The sequence below is a fragment of the Pseudophryne corroboree genome, chromosome 3, assembly GCF_028390025.1.
Source record: "Pseudophryne corroboree isolate aPseCor3 chromosome 3, aPseCor3.hap2, whole genome shotgun sequence".
NCBI classification, from domain to species: Eukaryota; Metazoa; Chordata; class Amphibia; order Anura; family Myobatrachidae; genus Pseudophryne; species Pseudophryne corroboree.
In genome coordinates this window covers 725,228,743-725,240,473 of record NC_086446.1, presented here as the reverse complement: position 1 = coordinate 725,240,473, position 11,731 = coordinate 725,228,743, and the positions used below count along the sequence as shown (strand labels likewise).

Sequence of the window (11,731 nt, the reverse complement as noted above, 5' to 3'; positions counted from 1 at the left end):
AAGAGCCCATTAAGGGATGCTTTAAATGTAATTGGAGAAGATGTCTTACTTGTGGTTTCATTTGTAATAGAACCAAGGAAGTAATATCACATACTACTAAGGAGAAGTTCCCTATAAAATAATTTATTAATTGTGAGAGTAACTACTACATATACATACTGCAGTGCCTTTGTGGCCTGCAGTACGTAGGTCACACCACACGTCCCCTGAAAGTTCGATTTAGGGAACACAGGTTGAACATTTTAAAACAAAATCCATTGCATAGTGTATCCAGACATTTTATGGATGCTCATGGAGGTCAAGTCGATCACCTCTCTCTGGTAGGTGTGCAACAAATTAAGTGCACGGCCAGAGGGGGTGTCAGGTTGCGGACTCTGTGTAATAAAGAGGTTTTGTGGATGCACCGGCTTCAAACCATCTTCCCACAAGGCCTGAATGAGAACATTGATTTTGAGTCCTTTGCGTGAAATATTTATTACAGTTGGGTTCATTATTAAAGTAATAAGAGTCTCTAGCATGGGAACTTGATCCATCTATGGTATAAATGCGAGTCATGCCCCAGTATGGGTTTATCTGCAGTTTTGGAATAGATTGCATTTGATGTAGGGGTAATTATAATTATATTGTATGGTTCTAATTACTTATAGCACGTGATTGCATGGTAAAGTTATCGCATTAAACGTTTTCATGAGGCAGGTGTTACTATGGCAACACGGGAGTATGCATATAATTGTGGATCTGGGTGGGTATTATTATAATATGCATCCCTGATAGGTAGAGATTAAGTTTACGGTGCTATATGTGTCTAAGTTTGAGAATAGGTTTAGAGTGGATGCACATTTGCGGTATAGGTTCGATCATTGTTTGGGTCGGGCGTTGCGTCTTCCTTAGCTAATGGTATTCTAATTAACCAGAGATAAGAACAATTTGAATGATTCCACTTCATGTGTCATTTACATATTTATTTTTATGATTTTTAATTGTATAATATGCATATAGAGTAGTTAAATTTGGAACGAATATAATGGAATTAAAATTATGGAACTTAGAAGGTTTACACGAAATAAATGGGGATTTATAAGCTTTCGGAAATTATATATGGTAATATGACGGAATTTATTTTAATTTGATATTGAGATCTATTATAATGAATGTTGTCTAGTGGTATCTAATTAAGGATAGCACTATGAGTAGAGTAATGGTTTACGGACCTGAAGTCCGTGAGTTCGAGTAGGTATAGTTTATTTTAGCAATATATTTATTAGTAAAATACACTTATTATAGTATAATTTGTATGATACAAAGCATAATAATAATTATAATACTATACATGTGTTTATTATAATTCTTTAAGTATTAGTACTATATTTTAACCGAATAGTAATATCCGTCGGTGATAATAAAGGTTGTATATTTAAGATTTGAGTTTCTTATTAGATTAGGTTCCCACTAAGGGTTAAGATAAATAGAGGTGGATCATTGCAAAGAGGTGGATCAATTAATTACAAGAACAGGTGTTATGAATTGGGTGAACCAATGGGGGATACCTAAGGAGTTTAAATATAGTCACTGTGGAACTAGAAGGACACTCTTCGACAAAGCTCTGGTAAGAGTGAAATTCATTAGAGGCCACTGGTGACTGCTTGTCTGATTCCGGGGACACATTGATACTGGGACACCAATCCACCTGCACAGCTAGACGGCTTCGGGCGGCTGTTGGAAGAGGTAGCGGCACAAGCATTAGGGAGAACGGAGACGTCCGGTGTCTCCCAGCCGGCTCCTTTCACATTAATCATTGCTGACCCGACATATGAACAATATACCAGTGCGTGTTGGTGGTGAGCGTGGTGGGATCCATTCACGATCTAAGTATCTATACCGGTCTATTTGCAATATTATTATATCTCTGAACTGAGTAAATTCATCCATAGTGCTTGGGATTAGCACTTCCAGGGACTGCTGCTAATTGAGAATCCATATGAAATTTATCAGTGCACTGAATCATTTTAGATTGATCCACCTCTTATTTTAAAAAATTACCATTTGAGATTGATTAATATATACAAAAATCTATGGGTATTATTCTGTGGGAAGTTATTTATGCTGTATGATTTGTTTTATTTTTTGTTTGTTTTTTATATATATTTATATGTTTTCTGTATCTTTTATTTGAGGCTGATATTATGCTTTAAAGTATAGTATATTAAATAAACCATTTTGAATATTACATGTGTTTTCAATCCTCCTATGGACCATATAGTATTGAGCGCAGAGTAACTATATATATATATAACATTCATTGCGCAAACACTGCAATAACTAGAAGATTGAGAAAGAAGATTAAAGAAAAGGTTCGCAAGGGTAAATTTGTGGATTTTTTCGTTATGACGGAGGATACAAAGAAGGAATTTGAGAAAGCCAAGAAATCAGGGGGTTCAGGGGAAGAGGCTTATAAGAGCTATGATAATTGGTTAAGGGGTGCGTTAATTTTTTCGGCTTGCTACTTAAAGTCAAGACCGGAGGAGCATATTAATATTGTCAAGAATATATATTTGGTGCACAACATGTATGTTAAGACAAAGGGTACGGCATGGAGGGAATACGATGAAAAGTTTTGTTGTAAGCATGATGGGAGACCAGTTTTGCCATTGGGTTTTAAAGATGTCGAAGTGTGGTTAGAAGTAACCAACCAAGACAAACCAGCACTGGAGTTTTTTCGCCCTAAACGCAGCACATTGGGAAAATCAGCAGCAGGGTAAGCAAGAGGGAAATGCTTCACTTTCAATGACTCACAGTTTTAGGGGAGCGAGGTGTTGTTTTCGACACTCCAGTCGTATCTGCAAGGGAGGGCACCCAGCTAAGGAGTGTAAAAGTAAGGAAGGGGATGCAGGGAGTAAGTGGGACCTCAAAAGTGATGCTTCTTAAGGCAGATTCTCCAATAAGGGTAAATGAACTGGAGAAGTGGTTGGGCTGGTATCCTTTGCGGGAGGACACCAAATTTTTGTTAGATGGTTTTAAGCATGGTTTTAGATTACCGATTTCTGTTCCTTTGAAAGTTGTTGCAAATAGGAATCTCCGTTCAGCCAGGGAATTTCCAGAGGTGGTTAAGGAAAAGGTTGAGGCGGAGATTTGTTTGGGTCGTATGTGTGGCCCTTTTCCTCAGCTCCGCTAGAGGATTTGTGTGTTTCCCCTGTTGGAGTAGTTCCCAAGAAAGTACATGGAAAATACAGATTGATAAAGAACATCTCTTACTCGCATGGCGCATCAGTGAATGACGCAATTCCTGAGCTATATTGTAGCGTGCATTATCAGTCTTTCGATGAAGCACTAGCTTTGGTGCGGAGATTTGGTAAAGGTGCATTAATGGCAAAGTTGGATATAGAAGCAGCTTTTCGGCTCCTGCCTTTACATCCCAGAAGCAATACGATTTATGGGTTTTAAATTGAATGGGCAGTTTTATGTAGATAAATGCTTGCCGATAGGAGTGTTGGTATATTAACACCAAAACCTACAAGGGGAAGCCAATAGAAATGTCTAAAAAGGACTACCTCCAAGAAGAAAACCTAGTATATAAACTTTCCTGCTATCACCTTTCTCTGAATGAACAGAGTCTTACATAGGAGATTTATTTATCCCATCAAACAAATTATCTCATTTTGCCTGGGATATTTAAATCTATAAGATGGGATGATGCTTTCACCTAAAAGATTTCTTTGGCATTTTCAACACTAACTCAGATAAGTTCAATACAGGAAAATAAAAAATTATCCTTTGAAGGTCAATCTAATAACGCAATACACCACCAAATTCCAAAATAACTTGCCACAAGATGAATACAAAGCCTAACTGGTCTTATCCAATATAAAGAGAATTGTATTCACAAGGCCAATAAGGGGGCACAATCATACTCCAAGACTAGAGACTACCATTTGGAAATAATTAACCAATTGAGCTGTACTACAACCTACATGAAATTGGAATATGATCTGACTTTAGTATTTAATAATTCATGGCACTCTTTACAATATTAGATAATAATATAATATCATATAAAACAACTAGACTATCTACCTGTCCCATAGCTGAAAATATTTATTTGCAACATACTGAAATATACATAAGGAGTTAAATCAACCTCCTGGATGTCTGATAAGTTTGGCCATAAGATCCTGGACTCCGCCTCTAGTTCAGTTTATTGATTCCTGTATTATTAAAACCTTTGGACACCTGCAAGATTCCACAGACTCTCACTGCCTTAAAATAAATCCCTGAAATGCCTCTAAATGCAATCCTGGTAACACCGGATATAACAAGTCTTTATAGTTGCATACCCCACACATTTAAAGATTAGCATTTGTTAATATATATATATATATATATATATATATACATACATACAATGTAGTCGGCACTCACAGGGTTAAATATCACAACCAGCCTCCGTGCGACGTTCAAAATATCAATGCACTACTCCAAGAAGAACGGCGCTGGAGGCAATGAATTCAGAAACGATGTGTATTGAAAAGCGACAGCTGTTTCAGGGCCCCAAGTGTGCAACGTGTAACTATATGGTATCTTGTAGGGAATTCCAACACCCACATAGGAATTTCAAATTTTCCATTAGACAGGTGATTACCTGCAGTACTGCGTTTGTTGTGTATGCTATAGTTTGCCCATGTGGTTTGTAATATATAGGGCAGACTACACGTAAGTTCAGTGAACGCATGGCAGCACACCGCCAGTGGCGGATCCAGGGGGGGGGGGCACTCGGGCCCGTGCCCCCCCTGTCATTTGTGGCTTTCCCCCCCCATGCCCCATCGTCGTCCCCGCGGCGTCGGCGCCGCACAGGGAGATGACGGGCGCCCGCTGAGATTGTGTTACCAGAGGGCGCCCGTCTCCCTGCACAGCGGTAGCCGGAGGCAGGAGCTCAGTACTGAGCTCCGGCTTCCGGCGCAGTCATGACGTCTCTCTCATAGTACTGAGGAGAGGACGCCAGCCAGAAGGAGGACTGCAGCGGCGCGGGAACGGGGCTCGGTAAGTATTATGTTTTTTTCTTCCTTAATGCAGCGGGGGCATCTCCTTGGGGAAACTACGGGGGGACATTACTACTGGGGGGGCACCAACAAGGGGCATTACTACTAGGGGGGGCATCAACAAGGGGCATTACTACTGAGGGGGGGCATTACTACTGGGGGCATTATAGCTGGGGGCTTTACTACTGGGGGGGCAGCTACTGGGGGCATTATTACTGGGGGGGGCAGCTACTGGGGGCATTATTACTGGGGTGCACCTACAGGGGGCATTACTACTTGGGGGCTAAACTACAGGGGCATTACTACTTGGGGGCTAAACTACAGGGGGAGCCAAACTACTGGGGGCATAACTACAGGGGCCAAACTATTGGGGGCATTACTACTTGGGGGCTAAACTACAGGGGGAGCCAAACTACTGGGGGCATAACTACAGGGGCATAACTACAGGGGCCAAACTATTGGGGGCATTACTACTGGAGGCTATACTATAAGGGGGGCATAACTACAGGGGCTAAACTGCAATGGGGCAAACTACAGGGGGGCATTACTAATGGTGGCTAAACTATAAGGGGGGCATAACTACAGGGGCTAAACTACAATGGGGCAAACTATAGGGGGGCATTACTACTGGTGGCTAAACTACTGGGGTCATAACTGCAGGGGCATTACCACTGGGGGCATTACTACAGGCAACATTACTACTGGGGGCAATATGGGCATTGCATAAGGGACACCACTACTATGGGGTCTATATAAGGGGCACTACCAGTACAGTGGACATTGCATAATGAGCACTACAACTGTGGGCATTGTATAAGAAGCGCCACCTCACATGCACCGAAGCCGCACGCAAATGTACTTGCCCCTTCCATGGTGCCCCCCCTATCATTTTCTTCTGGATCCGCCCCTGCACACCGCTCTGCCATCAAGTTGACCTTGGAAGGTAAACCTGTAGATCAGCCTGTGGCCCGGCATTTTAAGACCGCGGGCCACCCCTTAAGCTCCATGAAATATTTTGGCATTGAGCATGTACCACTGTCTATGAGGGGAGGGGATAGGGCCAGGATCTTACTGGAAAAGGAGACCCGTTGGATCTTGAAATTGGATACGTTCTGGCCTCGTGGCCTGAATGATATAATCAATTGGAATGTGTTTGGCTAGGTGCTTGTGCCTTTAACCAAGCTGTTTCATACTAACATAAGAGCATTGGTGATTTTGGACCCATGTAGTGTTCAGGAGCCCATTTTAGTATTTACAAGCTTTATTAATATAAGCTTTATTAACATGAGGGCTGTTATGTTTATTGTATCTACCCCCCTGCTTGTGAAGGCTTAGTCTCACCGTTGGGAGCTTCCTGGGTGACAGAGTAGGGAATAGAATAGGCTCCCTGCCTGTGGGTCTCGGGATCTGAGTTTATAACCACACTTTTGTACTCGATGTTACATATGTTTGTATCCTCTCTGCTGGGTGTTATTTATGTGCACTATTTATTGTCTCTATACAGGCGGAGGCGAATTAGGTCATCACCCTCCCTCTCCGATCGTGGGTGCCCTGTCTGAGGAGGAAGCAGAGCTGGCCTCCTGTGAGATGCAGCAGTGAAGTGGTGAACCGCAAGCAGCGGGTCCCCATGACAACGGGTGACGCGCTTACCGGAAGTGACCCGGCGGCTTCATTTCCGGAAGCAGGGACGCGTGGAGAGGATGCGGCTGTGAGTGCCTCAGCGGGTATTTAGGTGGGGTAAGTGTTGTTTGTATGTTTGTTTTGTCCAGCATTTGGTGTTGTTGCTGCTTGAGGAAAAGGCTATTGCCCCTCAATACACATCGTTTCTGAATTCATTGCTTCCAGTGCCGTTCTTCTTGGAGTAGTATATATATATATATATATATATATATATATATATATAAGTATCAGACGTACTACAGGAAAATGGCCGCCGCTACCTGGAGATCTATAGACTCAAGCACACCCAAAATGGCCTCCCCTTTGGGACCTAACTAAAGACTGGATCCTTCCCCCTGTGAACTACATCCACTGAAGAACTGGATAAATACATGAAATTGCAGCGGGCTCAAGCGCAGTGAGCACCGGAAGTGGGGCGGAAGTGATGCGACGGGTCCGCCGCAACCGGAAGTGTGGCGGAAGTTCAGCCTATTTTATTTCAGAGCTGTTTTCTAGTGTTTCTCAGTGTGTTTTTAAGTGCATATTCACTCGTTTTTACCTGTATCAAGTCCAGATCAATATGTCAAACAGTGCTTGTGTATATACAAATAGCCTTATATGATTGAATACATAATTACATCACATTACTGGATGTGATGTCATGACCCTCCCACTGATCACCTCTGGCTATAAAAACATGTAATGTCTCATTCTGTCCATACCCCTTGAAGAAGTCTCATCAGACGAAACGCGTTGGGTGACCTGTACCTACCTCATTCTAAGATAAGGAAAAATTCTATTTTTTAAGTGCATATATTCATTTAAGTGCTTTTAGTTCAGTTGTGTGTGTATATTGTTGTTCCCATTTTTTTATGTGTCTCTTTTTTTGTGTGTTTCTTTTATGCTAATTTAATAAATATATTTTAATATTTTAACTGGCGAACCCATTTTATTGACACCTTGTCGCTATTCATCCCTCATCCCCCCCTTGTTCTTACATTAACTTCAGGGAATTACCACCCCTGTATCCATTTGAGGGAAACAGCTGACGCCCCACTAGTGGTGTAGGGGAGTGTCTTATGAGCCAGTCATCATACAACATATCTGTTTTTATCGCATGTGGCGCAGTAATAATCCTTGTTTTTACATTTATCTCTGGTATTAATTTTTTACTGCGGCCTGGTGAAGGGAAAAACCCGACAGAATGTTGAGGAATATAGAACATACCAGTAAAAGAAATGTGTGGTGTCAAAAAATCTTTAACGAAAACCTGATTGTGAATGAACCTACCCAATCATGTGATCTAGATTATCTTTTCTGGGGAATAGAAAGACTTCTTACTAAAGAGGTCAAGACATGGTGGGATATTAAGGGTCTTGAACACTATTTATCAATGGATAGAGTTCCAAGAGGTTTAAGACTACTGAAACAGCCCACATTTGGTAACCAGGAAGAGACTTTCATAGAAAAATGGGACAAAATATTGCACACCTGTTCTATAGACTTGATGAAACTCCTCGTCGATGAAAAGAAAAAATCCCTCTCATCCATAGAAACGGAAATTAAAGCTAAGGAAAGAGATTTGGAACCTTTCAAGGACAAGGAGGACTATAAAGTCAATGAAAAGGTCTTGAATAAGAAAATGGCACATATCGAGGAAGAGGTGGTAAAAGGGAAGGAAAAGAAGTTCCTAAGGGACAAGAATGATTATGAACGAGGGAGAGTGAAAAGTTGGAGCAGGTTTAGACCGAATGGACATTTCAACCAGAAATCGGGTGGGGGTATGTGGAAGTCTGAAGTTACGAGGAATACCACTACACAAAACAGAACTAGAGACACCCCACCCAACAATGGAAAAACGTTGAATAGATTCACACCCTTACAGAGAAGAGGCTCTAATAGTGACCAGGATTTTTTATCCCAAAGAACGGGCGCAAGACCGAAGAACGTGTTGAGATACTCAGTGAAAGAAGACATATGGCATGCATCGCCCCTAAAAAGAAGGTACACAGAAGAAGAGGATCCCGAGGAGGCAGGAGGGAGAGAACACAAAAAAAGAACAATACATTAGTAAAAACAGATCCAGGAACAAAAGGCATTTTTAACTAATCCCAACATACCCTAACAGAACCAGAAATATCTTTATTAGACAAAGGACTTTCTTTTGCACCAACAGGAGGGCCTGAATAAGTTCGAAACGTTTATTGACCTTAACAAATTTGTCAGGAAACGGACGATAAAAAGGCATTTTTTGAAAAAAGAAGATGCAATCATAGCCAACTATGAGAGCCGCTCAAGATCAGGATTGAAACCCACCTCCAAGTACTATCCCTTGGAGTCAAAAGGGAGTAACATAAGTATGTTCTATGAACTAGTGAAGAAAGACCTCTGTGACATGGACCAAGAGAAAATAAAGGAAAATAATATAACTAATAGAGAAAGTGAGGCCTTGAAAAACTTACAGAAGAATAAAGGGATCATCATTAAACAAGCTGACAAAGGGGGGGGGGTGGTTGTCATGGATTGGGATAAATACATTGCAGAGGCAGAAAAACTGCTATCGGATGGAGTATCCTACAAAAGACTGACAGAGGACCCCAAGGATACCTATATCGAAGAACTTCGGACACTCCTATTACATGGTCTGAGAACAGACATCATTACCAAAGAAGAATATCAATTTTTAATGAAATCAGACCCCACGACCCCCATTTTTTATTTCCTAACAAAAATTCATAAAAGCTTGGACAACCCGCCCGGAAGACCAATAGTGGCGGGTATAGACTCCCTTACCTCTAACTTATCCGAATACGTTGATGTCTTTTTAAAACCCTATGTTAATAATCTCCCGTCATACCTCAAGGATACAACGTCGGTATTAAACCTCCTAAAAGATATCGAATGGAAGGACTCATACATGTGGGTTACAATTGATGTCCAATCACTTTACACATGCATTGAACATGAAAAGGGAGTAACATCCTGTAAGGAATACCTGGATGACAACAGCACACTAACAGATAACCACAGGGATTTTATTTGTGACATCATGTATTTTATTCTCCATCACAACTATTTTAAATTTTTGGATCAGTTTTACCTACAACAGTGTGGCACCGCCATGGGCACGATTTTCGCGCCAAGTTTTGTGAATCTTTTTATGGGTTGTTGGGAAAATGTTTTATTTATGACCATCTGGCTTTTAACAGCAATATCATCTTTTATCGGAGGTACATTGTTGATATTTTAATAATCTGGGATGGTGATATGGAATGTTTTAATCAATTTTTAAAACACATCAGCACCAATACAATGAATCTCGCTTTTACATTCAACACAAATAGAGAGCACATTGAATTCTTGGATTTGGTTCTCACAGGAGAGAACGGGAGAATCACAACGAAAAACTTTGTCAAGCAGGTAGATACCAACAGTTATCTCCACTATAAGAGCAACCATCTCAAAAGTTGGAAGAACAACATTCCTTTCTCCCAGTTCAGTAGAATCAAAAGAAATTGCAGCAAACCGGAGGACTGCCAACTACAGCTTGAGATGTATAAGGATAGATTCAAACAGAAGGCATACCCGGACTCCATCCTGAGAGAAGCCATCACTAGAACGAATGAGGTTGAAAGACGGGAGCTGCTGGAATACAGGACAAGGGAGAAACCAAAAGAATCCACAGCATTCATAACAACTTTTAACCGTCATGAGAAATCCATCCGGGAATCATTCAGAAATCACTGGAGGATTTTACTCATGGATCCCATCCTTAAAGATATCCTCCGTCCTCGCCCAGAAATAATTTTTAAGAAATCACAGAACTTGAAAGATCTCTCAGCCCCGAGTATGTTGAGGAACATTCAAGAGAAGGAACAGACTTGGCCTAAATGTGTGGGCTCCTACAAATGTGGGTGATGCAATGTCTGCAGATACTTACACCCTAACAGGAAGTCTTTTACAGATATGGAAAAGAAAAAGGAATATAAGATCAAGGAATACATGAACTGTAACACCCAATCGGTCATATACCTCCTGGAGTGCGATTGCGGCAAACAATATATTGGAAAAACGAAGAGACCTCTGAAGATGAGGATACAGGAACATGTGAGAAACATCAGGAACAAAGTGGAGAGCCATGCTGTCTCCAAACATTTTATGTCTACGCACAACTCAAATCCAGAAGCCTTGACTTTCAAGGCCATTGAATTGGTGAAACTAGGAGATAGAGGGGATCTCGCCAACAAATTGTCACGTCGTGAGATGTATTGGATATTCCAATTACAGACATTACAGCCGAAAGGATTCAACGACAACTACGAGATTGCTCTTTATTTATGACACGGTACTCAAATTTTTCCGACTCAGCCTTGTTAGTAAACGTACACTCCTCACCCACTGCTCCCCCCCCCACATCCCCACCCTCCCCCATCCCACCTCCCCTTTCCCAACCCCACCCTTCCCCACCACCTCCATTCACCAATCCCCCCCCAACCCCTTCCCTTCCATATCCCCACAAGCACTGTACTATCGCGTATAATATCACTTTGGTTCCATGAACACCCACACACACAGTGGGTCCTCTTTTTATACTTCTGGAGTGATGACCTAGAAGGCACAACGTCGCTACAGTCAAACCACGCTGGAAATGCCCAAATACGTCCGATCTTGGAAGCCAAGCAGCGTCGGGCCTGATCAGTATCAGTAGGGGGGACCACCTGGGAAGATCGGGTACTGTATAGAACGAATTTGAATAGGGGCCCGAGAATGGAACACACTCCACACACGTACGGACCCACTGAGTCACATTTCACGCACATTATTTTAGATCAAGTACACCGTATCACCGTATATACTATCCCCCATACCTATTATGGTTTAACATATTTAGATACCGCAATTTAATTAATTACCCCCCCCCGCCCCCACCCATACCCCCTACCCCCCCTCCCCTTAGAGGCAATTCCACTCACGCCAAACTATTATACGTTTGTCCCACTCACACATATCAATCATAATGTATAAAATGGTCTTTTTTT

General features: G+C 41.7%; 1 pseudogene; it reads left to right on the top strand.

The window, feature by feature from the left end:
- The first annotated feature begins 11,316 nt into the window (after nucleotides 1–11,316).
- LOC134897608 (5S ribosomal RNA) lies at nucleotides 11,317–11,435 on the top strand (annotated as a pseudogene).
- The last annotated feature ends 296 nt before the right edge of the window (nucleotides 11,436–11,731 follow it).